This window comes from Orbicella franksi, chromosome 13 (assembly GCF_964199315.1).
Source record: "Orbicella franksi chromosome 13, jaOrbFran1.1, whole genome shotgun sequence".
In the NCBI taxonomy this organism is placed as follows: Eukaryota; Metazoa; Cnidaria; class Anthozoa; order Scleractinia; family Merulinidae; genus Orbicella; species Orbicella franksi.
In genome coordinates this window covers 8,137,073-8,151,222 of record NC_138157.1, presented here as the reverse complement: position 1 = coordinate 8,151,222, position 14,150 = coordinate 8,137,073, and the positions used below count along the sequence as shown (strand labels likewise).

Below are 14,150 nucleotides of genomic sequence, written 5' to 3'. Positions count from 1 at the left end.
CGTACGGAAAATAACATGCTTGAAGCATTTAATTTGGTGATCTGAAAGTTTTATTGATGTCTTTTGAGAGCCAAAGTTAGCCATATGAATAACGGTTGGGGGTAGTGGGAGGGGTAGGCAGAGGGGTAGGGAGGCAGCAGCGGGATAGGTGACTCAGAGGGTTGTGGGTAGATAGACAGGAGTTACAAGATTGAACAATGGTTACAGGAATGTTGCTTTAACGTACGTAAACCCAAATACACACGTAGCTCTGTATATAAGACTTTTTTAAAATATGCTCCTGCTGATAGCTCTGATAGGTCAACCGTCACTAACGGAAGCGGTCTGAGAAACGTCGTTTATTATATGGCTAGCTCCGTGAGCGGGCAAGATGAACCAAACCCAGCGCTGTAATTGACTACCCGAGCGGGCAAGATGGCGCTATCATGCCCGCTCGGGACTACCTGCTGTCCCGCAAGGACAATTTCCTCAAAAGTCTTATAATAAATCCTTCACTGAACAAGCTTATTCGGTCAAGATGGCTGAATATTGGCCTCTTTCACCGTCCGTCTCAGTCCAAAAGCACGCTAAGGAACTTGGCCAATATCCAGCCATCTTGACCGAACAAGTTTGGTCAATAACCGCATATACACTTCATCTGTTAAGAATATAAGCCCTGCCAAGAGGCAGGGCTACGAAAAATGAGTCTAAAAACTCATTCGAGTTGGTCTCCTCCACGTAAATCTTTAGCAAAAGGCGAAAGATTTATGCGTGTGGAAGGAAAACCAGAGTTTTTTATGTTTAAGGCGAATGGCCGGGCCCCCAACGTGCAATGGAGAGCGCAATGTCCGCCAGACAAACACACTAATCCGTCACACAACGGCACCGGGGGATCGAACCCCGCCCCTACAAACAAATAACATAGAAACAAACAAACGAGGAACAAACAGGTAAAACGTCAGACAACACTGAAGACAAACGAGCACTGTTTCAGTACAACGGCGAAAGGTGAACCCGGGAGGGGCACCTGTCAACAGTCTTATCCTATATAAAAATACATTCGCCACCAAAATGTAACCAAAACAAACCTAGACCAAAAACAAACAAAGCAGTCCAAACTCAACGTAACAAAGGTATATACGAAAAAAAGAGGCCAAAAGGAGTGAACAACTAAACGGGAACAGCAATCCAAACGATGGAAACCACGGGAACAAACGAGGACATCCGAGGTCAACACAGAGGACGGAAAACGCTGGGGGCAAGACAAGAGCAACGGGCGAGGCAGGAACAGAACTAACAGGACTAGACGGAGCAGCGACGAAACTGGACTGAACAGTCGAAGCAGCAACAGCACTAACGAAACTGGACTGGAAAGGCGAAGCAGCAACAGTACTAGCAGGACTCAACGGAGCAGTAACGGAACTGGACTGGACAGGCGAAGGAGCAACAGTACTAGCAGGACTCAACGGAGCAGTAACGGAACTGGACTGGACAGGCGAAGCAGCAACAGTACTAATAGGACTCAACGGAGCAACGGAACTGGACTGGACAGGCGAAGCAGCAACAGTACTAACAGGACTCAGTGGAGCAGTAACGGAACTGGACTGGACTGGCGAAGCAGCAACAGTACTAACAGGACTCAACGGAGCAACAACGGAACTGGACTGGACAGGCGAAGCAGCAACAGTACTAACAGGACTCAACAGAGCAACAACGGAACTTGACTGGACAGGCGAAGCAGGAAGAGTACTAACAAGAGGAAAACGCGGGCGAGAAAGGTATAGACGAATAGACAAGGTACGGCTCTTGGGCAAAACAGCAACAGGAGTAGACTCAAGACGCGGACGCTTTATTGGAACACCAATAGTAGCAAGACCAGACGGCGATTCAGCCACAGAACACGACACACGAGAAGACAAGGAAGACTGAGACGTTCCAAACGTCGATTCAGCCATCCGAACATCATACAACTGGCACCCTTTACACAGGTGCGCAGGCGCAGAGTTATAGCAAACAGTTTCGCTTTTATCTTCACTTTATTTTGGAAAGTGTTTTGGTCTTCCTCGATGCAAATAAAATCTCGAGAACAAGTGATGATTGTTTAGACCCGTTTCCCAGTTCCACTATTGCTCACTTGTCCAGCAGATTATATACAGTTACAGCATCTCAGAAACAATTTATTTTACGGCACATTTCTGCACTCATCGTCTTTATTCACAACATTGGCTGCCATATAGTTTCTTCTAATAGGGCGGACTGAGTTGTTTTTGGAATCGCAGACGTATCATAGCGCCAATACGATTTAATGTACATTGCGCCCATACGCGCTGGTAAATAGGCAAGTGTTTTTCATTTCGCATGTCTTTAGTTTCGCCTGTGTCTTGAACTGTTCGCTGACATTGCTCTCACGAGAAAGGTTAAAGCTCGAGAAGTCAGCTTCACAATTTCTTTACGACAGGTTGTTTACCTTTGTCAACTTCAAGTTAATATTGGCTCAGTATAGACGCGTGGAGGACAACCCATACGTACAGTTTCCATACAGTGATCACAACACTAACAACCGTCTAAAAAGTAATACTAATACAGAACAAAGCTAAAACACAACTCAACGCATGTTGTGGAACACATGCTCTACTTGGACTAGAAAATAATGCCGGCAGAATACATTTTATACCCTGGTCAGAGTTCGAGAGACACCTCGATCGGAGTGACCGATGTGGTCAACCCAAAGAGAGTGAAGGCTCCTGATTGTGTTCTGTTCTTCCCATTATTTATTTATTGTCGACCGTAGCCTCAGCGTCTTCCAAATTCATCTCTTATTTTGGCTTACACAATGCAAAGGTCATTACATCCATTTTTATTGTTACATCCATAGTAGGAAGAAATGTGACTTTTCATTTCCTGTACCCTTGCTCTTGATTACATTGATAGACTTTTAGATCATCAGAGACGAAGGATCCCGGCCCAGAGGACTCAGCGGGGCCTTCTATTTAAAATTCCTTTACCTTCTTTTTTAACCTCGTGTTACGCCATAATGAAACTTAATTTAAAATTGAGACCTTCATGTGTCTTTTATCAGAATTTATTACAAAAAAAAAAAAACATGATAATGTTTATAAAACGGATGAATATTGAAGTCAGTATTGTAGCCTTCGCTTGATTGTTCGTATCTATAGCTTTGGTCAATGTGAGCCTTCAGATAATGTCCCGAATATGTTCAGTCTGAACTCCCAAGCTAGCAACTATTCTCATTATCTTTGCAAGCAGCATCAATTGCTTTGTTATCACGGAAAGACTAACTAGTAAATTAAATGGACTGAGATTTTCAATCGAATCCCGTGTCAAACATGCTCTTAATGTATCTTGAGTGCTTGGTAGGCGCCGTCAGCCAATTGTTAGCGATCCATTTCTCTCCTCTGATGACGTCACACCCGCCGTGCAATGTACGACGGTCCACGGACCCAAGCAGACCGCTGTCGGGGTCAATAAAGTTGTTATACCACATGATGGCGGTGCCTTTCTTTGGTGGCAGAATAAGATCGGCCGAACGGCAATTCATACTCAGATTGATCTCATCCGTTCTTTCAATTTCCTAAAAATATTATAAAGTAATAAAAAGACTTCGTTATGTTCTCTAAGTGAACATCAAACTGGCCAGGTTAGAACACCTCCGAGGGGATCAGAATTTCATGGATCAACACGATGTTTTAAGATTATCATTCAAGTTGATTTTTATCACATTTGATAATCGGGCCAAACTTTTAACTACTTGTTTTACTATAACTTAGCCAACTCTCAACTGACTTGACACTACATGAAGTTACGCTCTATTGCCAATCAAATAAATGATTAGTTTCCATTCAAAGAAATTTCAAGGTTTTTTTCCTCCATTAAATAGTGCAGGACATAAAACTGATATGTAGTGACCGTGTGTATTGTTGTTGTTTAGTTTTCATAGTTTGCTGCAGCTGCGGTTTTGACCATTTGTCTTGTATTGGACCAGTGTGTCTCTAGACCAAGCCGCCAACCAACAAATCTCAGTAAATATCTTGACAACTAAACAACTACTGTGAACTCCTGAGCGTAATTACTACTCACTAACGCTTTGAACCAACAGAAAAGCAGAAAAAAGCAAATTCCCACGCCGGGAATCGAACCCGGGCCGCGGCGGTGAGAGCGCCGAATCCTAACCATTAGACCCCGAGGGATGTGCACTGTTGTGGTAAGACTTTTGGTTACTGGTCGGTCATCTCGTCTTGCATTGATCAGTAACTCAGTAATTTAACTGGTGTGCAAACTAGCCTGCGTAGCAAGCGTTTCTGTGGGGTTCGGGAGCAAAGAATTACAGCGCGAAAAATGGAGCGAGTAAAAGAGGGGGGAGGGGGAGGGGAAGGATGGAAGGAAACGCTTGCAGACAAACCCCTGGATTTTGAAAACCGCTCACTTGGCCTTTCATGCCTGAGTGCGCACACTGAGATTTTGTGCTGTCATCGACTGTCATAAATAAACCAATAAAATCTTTGGCCTTCCGTAGCGGAAGTGAACTTTGAACCAAAAGAAACTTTACTTGTCAAAATATGTCTGAGACAACGAGCGCACGATAGGAACGTAGAAATCTCGATGAATTAAATTTGGTAATTTATGATCAAGCTATATTTCTACTAAATCCGTCTAAAAGGAAGAACTACAAGGGTGAAGTTTTAACGCAAATATGCCAGAAAGTTAAAATGTGAGAAGTATTCCAGTCGCGTTAGTAATCCTTGTGCTCGCATGATTCGAAATCTTGGATCACTGTATTCATTCGTCCAGGAATCGATACAAGGTAAAATAAGCAAGTCAACTCCCACAAAGGCAATTCCAGTAAAGAAGCGTTTGCTGGAAACGCCAGATCCGCAAATCGGTTCGAGTGTTACCATGGGCCTGCAGCAAAAACAAACATGGGAAAGTCTTCTCGGCAAACTTTGGAATTTGGGCAGGAGAGGCTTCAAACATCTGAGAGGGGAAATAAGGATAATCTTGACCAGTATCTGAATAAAGATAATCTTCCCCTAGGCGGAAGTTGTTTATAATATGTCCTCGTAAGAATTCCCCGCGACGAGACGACCAAATTTTTGGTAAGGCAAATATGTGACAAAAACTGGCATGCCGCAGCTAACACCATAACAAATCATTCAGAATTGTACCCAGAGATTCTAAATGCTGTCAACAAAAATGCTTCTAATGAAATGTCAGAGTACCTACGACATTATGTTGCCATGTAACAAGCCAGACGAAATCACTAGGTTTTCCCACGCAGTAGTGCGAATTTTCTGTCCCGTGGTTTATTATCTTGTCCTTGGCGCAAGTGGCATTCAAGAAAGTGATGTTAAAATAAAAGGAACAGCTGCAAATTGTGTCGCGCTTGCTTCTGCAATAATGTGCAGGCTTCGAAAAACCAAAGCGTCGGCATTGCACTACAGGATTTCTACGGTACTGTCGAAGCTTACGACTAAATCCTCGTTCAGCGAGAAAAGTTAAAGCGTTCTGTAACCAAGCTTCAAACGCGTCTTCCCCTTTTGTCTGGCACTCAAAGGCATTAAATACCTTTGATCGACACATGTCAATAATATTGGACTAGCCCAGCCAATCACGAGCTCCGTTCGCTGGCGAACGGAGGTTTTCAAAATCCAGGGGTTTGTCTGCAAGCGTTTTCTTCCTTCCCCTCTCCCACCCCCGTCTTTCTTTTTTTTGGTTCTCGCCCCATTTTCCGCGCAGACAAAACACCGAAAATCCCGTTCCTCGGTCTTTCTTTGCTTCCAAACCCCACGGAAACGCTTGCTACGCAGGCTATGTGCAAACTTGCAAGCTCAGTTCGTTTCATTACAATTCACTGGGGTTAATTACTTACTTCTGCCGTGATTGTAATGTTATCTGCCATCAAAAAGGCTGTCTGCCCTCTTTCTTCTACATCGTTAAGGAAATACGGGATTGTAATAAATATGAAAAAAAAGATAGAAAAAGAAATTAGATGAGAACATTAAACAGATGAAAGCATTATCAAATGCATCAAGGTAGATGTATAGAGAAAGTTAAAGCATAAACATGAAGAGACAAAAAGTGATGGGTCATACCGCCCTTTTTATATGGAGACTTCTACTCTCTTTTCTCTTCAAGATGTAGTTTTTGACTTTAAAACTGTTTACAGCTTTTTCAATATTTTAGTAAAAGCTGACGAATTTTGCTACTATGTCTGGAACTAAATTAACACGAAATGCTACTGGACAGTGCCCGGTTTGAAAATGGTTCCGTAGTCATAAAGAAATGACTACTGAAGCATGTCCCTTGTCTTTGGTGCCGTAAGTGCAGTAATTTATGCCTTTTTGTAATATGGGGACTACGCGTGGCTTTAATAAATAACCAACCTGCAGACTCTGCAGTCGGATCCTCTGAGATAATTCTGATGACAGCAAGGAACATTAGGGTCTCTGATAGTGGAATCCATGTGAGCATGGAAATTGCCGAACTTTTCGTACCTAACAACCTAGAAAACATCGTCCGTTGTTATACCTCCCAACTCAAATACGTTTTCCGATAGGTGGAGAACGTGTCACGTGTCGTGGGTCAAAACTCACTGATAACCTAAGGGGAGCAAAACTCACTAATTCCCTAGGGAGACAATGATTTAAATTTTCGACTCGCACGTGATTAGGTCATGCACCTTGAAACCGAGGCAAATTTGTTATGCCTCCAGGCTTCAAGCAAAGAATTGTTTCGCAGTTTTTCCTATATTTGAGTTGGGAGGTATAACTGACAAAACACTTAATGGCTAGCCCCACGGCAAACAGTGAGTTTTGTTTTCCCTCGACCTTAATGTTCCCCGAGGCGAAGGCGAGGGGAACTTAACATAGGCGTCGAGTGCTTATTATACGTGTCAATAGTCTTTTATAGTGCAACATTTTTATAATGTTTGCGCCTTGCCAGTGCATCAAAGCCGTTTTGTGCCTACAAAATGTGTCAATTTTTTTTCAGTAACTAGACCTGTCAATCATACATTTGAAATTTTCGTAACTGTTGATTGGCTCTAAGGCGGAAACCTGGTTAAGATAGGATTCCCACGTGGTCTCTTTTTTTCTTTTCTTGAAGGGTCCTTCCAAATCAATTTTAACGGTTTAATTACCTAAACTTATGTACAACTAAAGATAGTTCGATTGTTGCGATTGGTGGACACTGATTATACGACCTAAATATATCTGATCTGTAGGTTTTTATTCAATGAATTTTTGGTTGCATCTGTGCACCTTCATCAGGGTGAAAAATAGATGTAAGCTACGTTATAAGAAACATCCACTTTACACTCTGATGAAGTTGGACAGATGACACCGAAAATTCAGTGAAAAAAAAAGTTCTACAGATTGCAAACATTTAAATCAAATTACAACTAAAGAGAGACATGCTGCCGTAACAACCCTCAAAAACCCCCAACAAACAAAATAACCAAAAATCAGCTAATTTGATGAAAATGAAAAAGTGTTTCTCGAAAATGTTTTTTTTTCTTCTCCTTTCTTTAATGTTTTGCCGTGTACACGTCCTATCCCGTGGATCGCAATATCTGCTCTAAACAAGATGGACCTTAAATTATTGTTAACTCCAACGAGCAATCCCACGTGGTCTAGTGGTTAAGATTCGGCGCTCTCACCGCCGCGGCCCGGGTTCGATTCCCGGCGTGGGAAGCGATTACTAAACTTTTAAATTAACATCTACTGTCGTCTTCATTTTCTTTTACTCTGAAAATTATGGCTTCGATAATTTGTTCTCTCGCAGATTTATGCATTAAGGCATTGCGTGTCCTTTGCACGAAGTCAACACATCACATTTACGGGTACGTGTATAGCAAGTGCGTGCGCATTACTAAATTAAGTCTTTGACCTGCATTGGTTCTCCACCCTGAACTATTTTTCTCGGCAGCTTGGTTTATGATCCTGTAAAACAAAACAGTTTGGTTTTAAGTCGCAATATAACATGCGCCATTTTCTGATCTGCAACTTGTCTCGCAGTCAGTTGCAAGCTGGAAAAACGTTGTTGCAAATTATGGCAGCCGCGCTTATCTACGGGACATCGCGCTCTAGTTACTTTATTATTATTATATTTATTATTATTATTATTTGGGAGAAATAAGCTTTCTTGGAGACGTCTCAAAACAGGGTCAGCGGTTTTGTCTTGTGGTAGCCAGGCCTGTTGACTAAAACGAAATCTGTGGCGTGGACTATTGTTTTTCAAGAAATCCATGTACCGAAGAATCTTCTTAATATTCAAATTGTTAAATGACTGCATTGTTAATCTTTCTGAAATGAAAATAAAAGTTGTTTTTCTGATAACTATTCACCTACAGGCAGCCAGGTAGTCAGTTGACATAAAAAGAAAGGAAAAGAAGAGAAAGTTTGCTTAGCTAATCAGATCGATATACCCCTATTTTCTATAGCCCAATTGGGATGTTTGAGTATACATTATAAAATTAATACAATCGACCGTGATATGTACTTACCTTTTGTGAGTTCATTATTAACCTGTAGGCGTTCAAACCTACAAAGTAGACCGAAAACGAAAACATCTCTTATAATATTAGGAACATTAATGCGCTTTATACTTACTGGCTACATTTTTCAAAACAAAATTAAAAAGAAGAAAAAAATGGTCGATTAATTTGGAAAATAACGCTTAATTACAAATCCAGAAATGTTACGAAGTTGATTACAAAGTGGAAAGACTGATCCATTTGCCTTACATGTCGTGCAGATCATCCTCATCCAGATGGAGCTGCTTGTGTTTCCCAGCAAACGTCTTCACCTTCCACAATTAATAAAAGACGTCAGCAAGTTTATTTGGTCAGTTTAGACCTAACTTTTAAGATAAGTCAAATCTTAAATTAAGTTTATGGCATGGGTTTTCAATAGGCCACGTTCGATATATCAATATTCTAACGTGGCTCTGAGGCTTTCAGCACAAACTCGTATAGTTGGTGTTGGTTCCTTTCTATTCAAGTCTCTTTTGGGAACTGAGGGACAAAAGAAACTTTAAAAGCTTACAATTTTGACCCGGAAGCCTCGGAGCCATGTTAAAATGTTGATATCCCGAACGTGGCCTATTTGGACAGGTCCGTAGCTAGTAACAAGCAAACAGAGGCACCTGCCTCAGTCAGTGTTTTTTTTCTTTGTTTTTTTTGTTTTTGTTTTTGTTTTTGTCGTTTTTGTTGTTTTTGCCATCATAAACAGTCTTAATACCAAGGAAGATAATTAACCCAAGGATATTGCCTCAGTCATTATTTAGCTCTTATTAACGGAGCAGGCGGTCTGTATGGGAGAACCTTGACCGAGGTCGTGAGTACAGACCGAACGCAGTGAGGTCTGTACACACTACCGAGGTCAAGATTCTCCCATACAGACCGACTTAGCTCGGTTAATAAGATGTTTATTATATGGCAAAGAAGAAAACTTTAATTCGTTTAAGCTAACTGGTTTGCTGACATTTTGCTAGCGAACGGCGATGAGCTTAACTTAAACCTGCCGAAATTTGCTCGTCCTCTTTTCTTCTTTTTTTGTCATCAGGCTTTTTGGCACTTCCATAAATGATTGAGAAGAAAATAAAAGAAAATGTTGAACATTTTTGTATTTTAGTTTGCTACTTTTTCAACGCAAAATGAAACCGGTCTACAGATGCCGGTCTAGATGGGAAAATCTAGACCGTGGTCAATATCGATTTCAGCCAATCAAATTCGGGAATTCGGTAGTTCCCAGTCCTTGTGAGACAGCCATATAATAATGTTTTTTTCTGGCTACGGCCCTGTTTGAATTATATATTAAAATTGAAATTATTAATACTGTTTTTCGTGATGATTACTCATGCGAACATTTCAAAGCCATTTCGCTGGGACTTGATCATGATAACATGTCAAAAGAAAATAATGAAAAATAGTGCTCGGTTACGTTGAAACCGTATGTTTTTTTTTTCTTTTTTGTTCATGTTCCAAACAAAATACATCAAAAAGCCTAGAAGGTCAGTTCTGTTCTTTACGTGCACAGAACTAGTATCTAGAATGAAATCAATCTGATGAGAGCTGGAACATGTAATCTTTTAGTTTAATGATGATATTTCTCACTGAAAACTCTTTAACACGCCTACTTGTCATGTTAAAAGATACCTCTTGAACATTGATAAAGCCATCCCTATTGTCATCCCAAGCGTCAAAGTTTCCAGCGAATGATGTCTCTTGTGGGAGGGTCCAATTTCTGTCTGAAAAAAGTTTTGCTTAGTTACTGTTTGGACTGAACATGACTGTCACCAGGAGCCTGCTGTCACCTAATGAATGAATAATTGACTGACTGACTTGCAATAGCGCCTCGCCCTCTTGCTCCACTTCCAGCGGGTTTGTGCGAAGTTGGGTGGAAATGATGGTCTGTTGTTCGATCTTGATTTTAAACTGGAAATCGATCGTAATTTTAGTCAGGAAATCCCGTGTTCCCTGTTTCCCGCTCTTTCAGTGATGACTTAAGGGAAAGCGCCAGTGGTTTCCCGCTCTTTCAGTGATGACTGAATAGGAAGCGGCAGTGGAAAAGACCCCTTGTATCGCACGTCTTTCAGCTGAATGCAATTACTAATCAGTTCAGTGGAATATCAATAAAGCAAACGACAAGGTGCAAAAAAAGTTAAAATTTTAACGCATCCTCACCGGCTATCGCCAAGACCGCATCTAAGTCTGCCTCGTAGTTGAAAAAACCTGACGTACTTGTTTGAAGTCCGCTTTCTTTAGCTAGTGAGATGATGTGATCACACTCCTCATCTGATAAGAACTCAGGAATTTCTTAAATTTAAGTAACAGTAAAAAAGCATGAAGGAGATTTCTAACGGAATTCAAAGCGCCGCAGTGACAAATATAGAATGAGAAAGTCTCTAACCCATGATCACAGCAGCTCGAAGACAGTTGAACCACCGTTAACGGAAACGTTGCGCGGATAGATGATCGAGTTCCTTCAACCTGGTTCCCAGGGTCTCTTATCTTCCCACCCTCCCGGAGAGAGAGAGGAGACAGCCAGAAGAGGAGAGACTCTGGAAATGAGGTTGTCAGACACTTGGTCGTGGTCGCCACACAAACCCCTCTTTTTTAATCTGTCTTTTAGGGACAACTCTCCACTCTACGACACTTTACATGTCGTCAAGAGACCCTCTTATGGGAGGTGCTGGTTCAAACATTCTGAATCATTCCGAAAGAACTAACTCCCATTTATTCAATATACCAAAATTGAACAAAATCATCAAAAGACTAGTCTTATTAGATTTATTTTTCCTACTACATTTATATACGCTTCAAATAACAGCTAATTTGGTTCGAGCCATATTAGTTAAAACGTCAAAGCACTCAGAATCAGAAAAAAAGAGATGCACGTTTGTTGTAATTCCACTCAGCGTTAGTCGACTAGAACAAATACTTTGCTGTAGATTCGTAGAGGGTGGATGGTTAAAATGAACACCGTATTTAAAGTTTCCGATGGATTTAAGCTGGATAGATTCATATAGCTGACATGAAGACGTTTCCAAAACAGCAGAGCTACGTTCATAGCAATGCTACAATATAAAAGACGACATACAGAGCAATGAAAAATAAAACAAATGCATGCCATACCGAGTATTAAAGGTTTCATCGCTCGTGTTATGAGCTTGACTTTCTTCTTTCCGTCACCGACCTCCATCCACTGCACGTGACCTGTCTGAGCAGAACGTTGGGATTAAAAATACTGCAAGTAATAAATTATTTTGAATAAATAGTGTTAATTATGACTAAGTATCTTAGCCCATACAAGCCGTACGTTCGCCTTGCACAGCAAGATGAATGATCAAGATTGACTGAATTGTTGAAGATAGAAAAAGCTTTCATTACGTTTCAATGCCAGCTCAGGTCAATCGATGTTGCGCAAAAACGGTCAGCTTGTTTCGATAAAAAAGGAAACATTACGTCTGGTTCTCATATGCCGCCGACATACCTGGGCTTGGGACACCGTGACGCCGAATCACAATCTATCCCAGACATTGATCGCCGGCTTGCCTGCGAAGTTGAGCTGAATTCAACTTCACAGTCAAGCCGGCGGTTGTCGGCGATGAAAATATTTTATGTGAACATTATATCATCCGCGGACGCAACGTACTTCAGTAAGAAGATTCGATCCATATTTAAAGGTAAAATGGTTAAAAATTGCGCAATTCGGTTTGCACTTCGTGCAAATTTGAGCACATCGGCGATTCATCCCAGATGCTCCGACGGACCCACTGGGACAGATCAACGAACGTTATCAGTTGCAACCGGCGACTTCGTTGCAGGCAGATCGGCGGGATGTGAGAACCAGGCTTAAGAGAACTAGTGTATTCGTCCCACTGTTTGTGTGTTCTTTTTACGCGGGTTTTTGCGGGTAATTGTGGTTGTAAGACCCTGAAAAAGAAAAGTTTGAAATCAATAAATGCCGTGAAAAGTTAGTCTGTGTACATCCGCCTCTTCCGCTCAAAAAAATCGGAGAGAGGCGGAGCGGGCGGACGTACTACGCAAGCTACGAAAAATATACAAAATAAAAGAAGGGAAAATAACAACTCCACTGAGTCTCTTGAGCCACCAGCAAGCTTCTAATAATAATAACGGCCGCTTTCTATTGTTTACAAATTTCTAACGATTTGAAAATTACACCGAAGGAACAGTCGGTAGCCGGTTTAAATGGAATTGGTCGATAACGCAGTTCCAGTTTCGGCTGTACATTTAGTTTTGACAGTTGCATCTTACCTTAAATCCCTCCAAACGGACGAGCTTAAACTCCGTTCCTAGCTTCTCGTGGCAGGAATCGCTTGGCTCTGAGCACGTGTTTTCAATTTCGTCTCCATCAAAGCATGGCTTTATAAATTTCTTGGAAGTACTACCGTGACGACCAGTGGTACAATTCCATGGCTTTAAAATCAAAACGAAAAGGAGTGAGGTAAGATCTAGAAGTCTCATTTTCACTCCATAAGAAGCAACTTTCTATGTGAGAGCCATAATTAAAAAAAAGAAAGAAAGAAAAAACAGCTTCTACAGAGATCAGAATTAATTATTTATCGAGTCTAGCAATTTTGCTGCCGGTGAACATTTTCATGGTGGCTTTATTGATTTATGATCAGCAACCGCAGTTCGAGAAATCGCATTCTTAATAAATACCCAGCGTTAAATCAAACTGCCAGAAATGTGAGGGTCAGAGGAGTGTTGAGTTCTTGCACCAGGTTTCAAACTGAAGAGAATATTTCTTGAGGCTTTTCCCGTTTGTTTTTTTTTTTCTATTATTACTCAGTATTATCTTTTGTATCTCTCGGTCCCAGTAATTTTACCATCACACGATTCCCGGAAATTTTATCTTCCGTTAACGTTGCTTCCTGTCTTTTCCCCGAAATAACAGTGTTGCTCATTTTATGCAGCCCAGTTGTGTCCGATAGTACAGTGCAGATGGATATATTGGTAGTTGACTTCTAGGAAAAAGATTGAACACAGCGACGTAACAGTAAGATAAACTTGTTTGATCTTTGTGATTGTTGCATATCTTATTTCCATTTCCACGATAGCAAAACGATTACGAAATTAAAGGCCCGCGAAAAAAAGTTATGAACTTAACTGCGATGACCATCTTGTCCTCATATCTTTCTCCGCAGTTCAAATATCATCTACGGGTATATTATTAAAGAACTCACAAAGTGACCAGCTCCCAGTTGGCTTGATAGCTCACTTGGCAGAGCACTGCACCGGTATCGCAGAGGTCATGGGCTGGTTCGAATCCCGTTCAAGCCGGAATGTTTTTCAAGCTTTAATTTCACAGCTGCTTAAGTTGTCAATCAATCATGTCTTCATATCTTTTTGGGCAGCAGTTCAAATATATCATGATCTTTCATATATTCACTTGTAAAAAAGGTTATGCCAAAAATTAACGACACAAAGTTAAATCCCCCGGCGTAAAACCCTTTATATCTCAACGTCACCTTAGATAATTATGTAGCGTTTTTATACTGCGCGTTGTTTCTCTCGAGCGATATATTCCTCGCAATTATACGAAATGCAAAATTCATAACGTAAATGTTTACCTTTGAAGTAAGACGTTGCGCTTCGTCGGAAACGAGTACGCCAGCATTTCATTTCG

The 14,150-nt window shown here is 41.1% G+C and overlaps 3 non-coding genes and 1 pseudogene across 4 annotated transcripts; 1 reads left to right on the top strand and 3 right to left on the bottom strand.

Moving 5' to 3' along the window:
• Positions 1 to 651: 651 nt before the first annotated feature.
• On the bottom strand, positions 652 to 773 carry LOC145466879 (U5 spliceosomal RNA). Its single transcript, XR_014042008.1, has one exon. It is a non-coding gene; the product is annotated as a U5 spliceosomal RNA (small nuclear RNA).
• Positions 774 to 3,258: 2,485 nt separating this feature from the next.
• Positions 3,259 to 13,982, bottom strand: LOC145465160 (transmembrane prolyl 4-hydroxylase-like; annotated as a pseudogene). The gene is made up of 11 exons (XR_014041527.1): positions 12,776 to 13,982; positions 11,633 to 11,717; positions 10,682 to 10,813; positions 10,154 to 10,245; positions 8,741 to 8,802; positions 8,501 to 8,538; positions 8,132 to 8,300; positions 7,885 to 7,939; positions 6,381 to 6,499; positions 5,867 to 5,957; positions 3,259 to 3,571 (listed from the first exon to the last, which is right to left on the bottom strand). The product of XR_014041527.1 is annotated as a transmembrane prolyl 4-hydroxylase-like (transcript).
• Positions 4,116 to 4,187, bottom strand: Trnae-cuc (transfer RNA glutamic acid (anticodon CUC)). The gene has a single exon. It is a non-coding gene; the product is annotated as a tRNA-Glu (tRNA).
• On the top strand, positions 7,617 to 7,688 carry Trnae-cuc (transfer RNA glutamic acid (anticodon CUC)). Its single transcript has one exon. It is a non-coding gene; the product is annotated as a tRNA-Glu (tRNA).
• Positions 13,983 to 14,150: the final 168 nt, after the last annotated feature.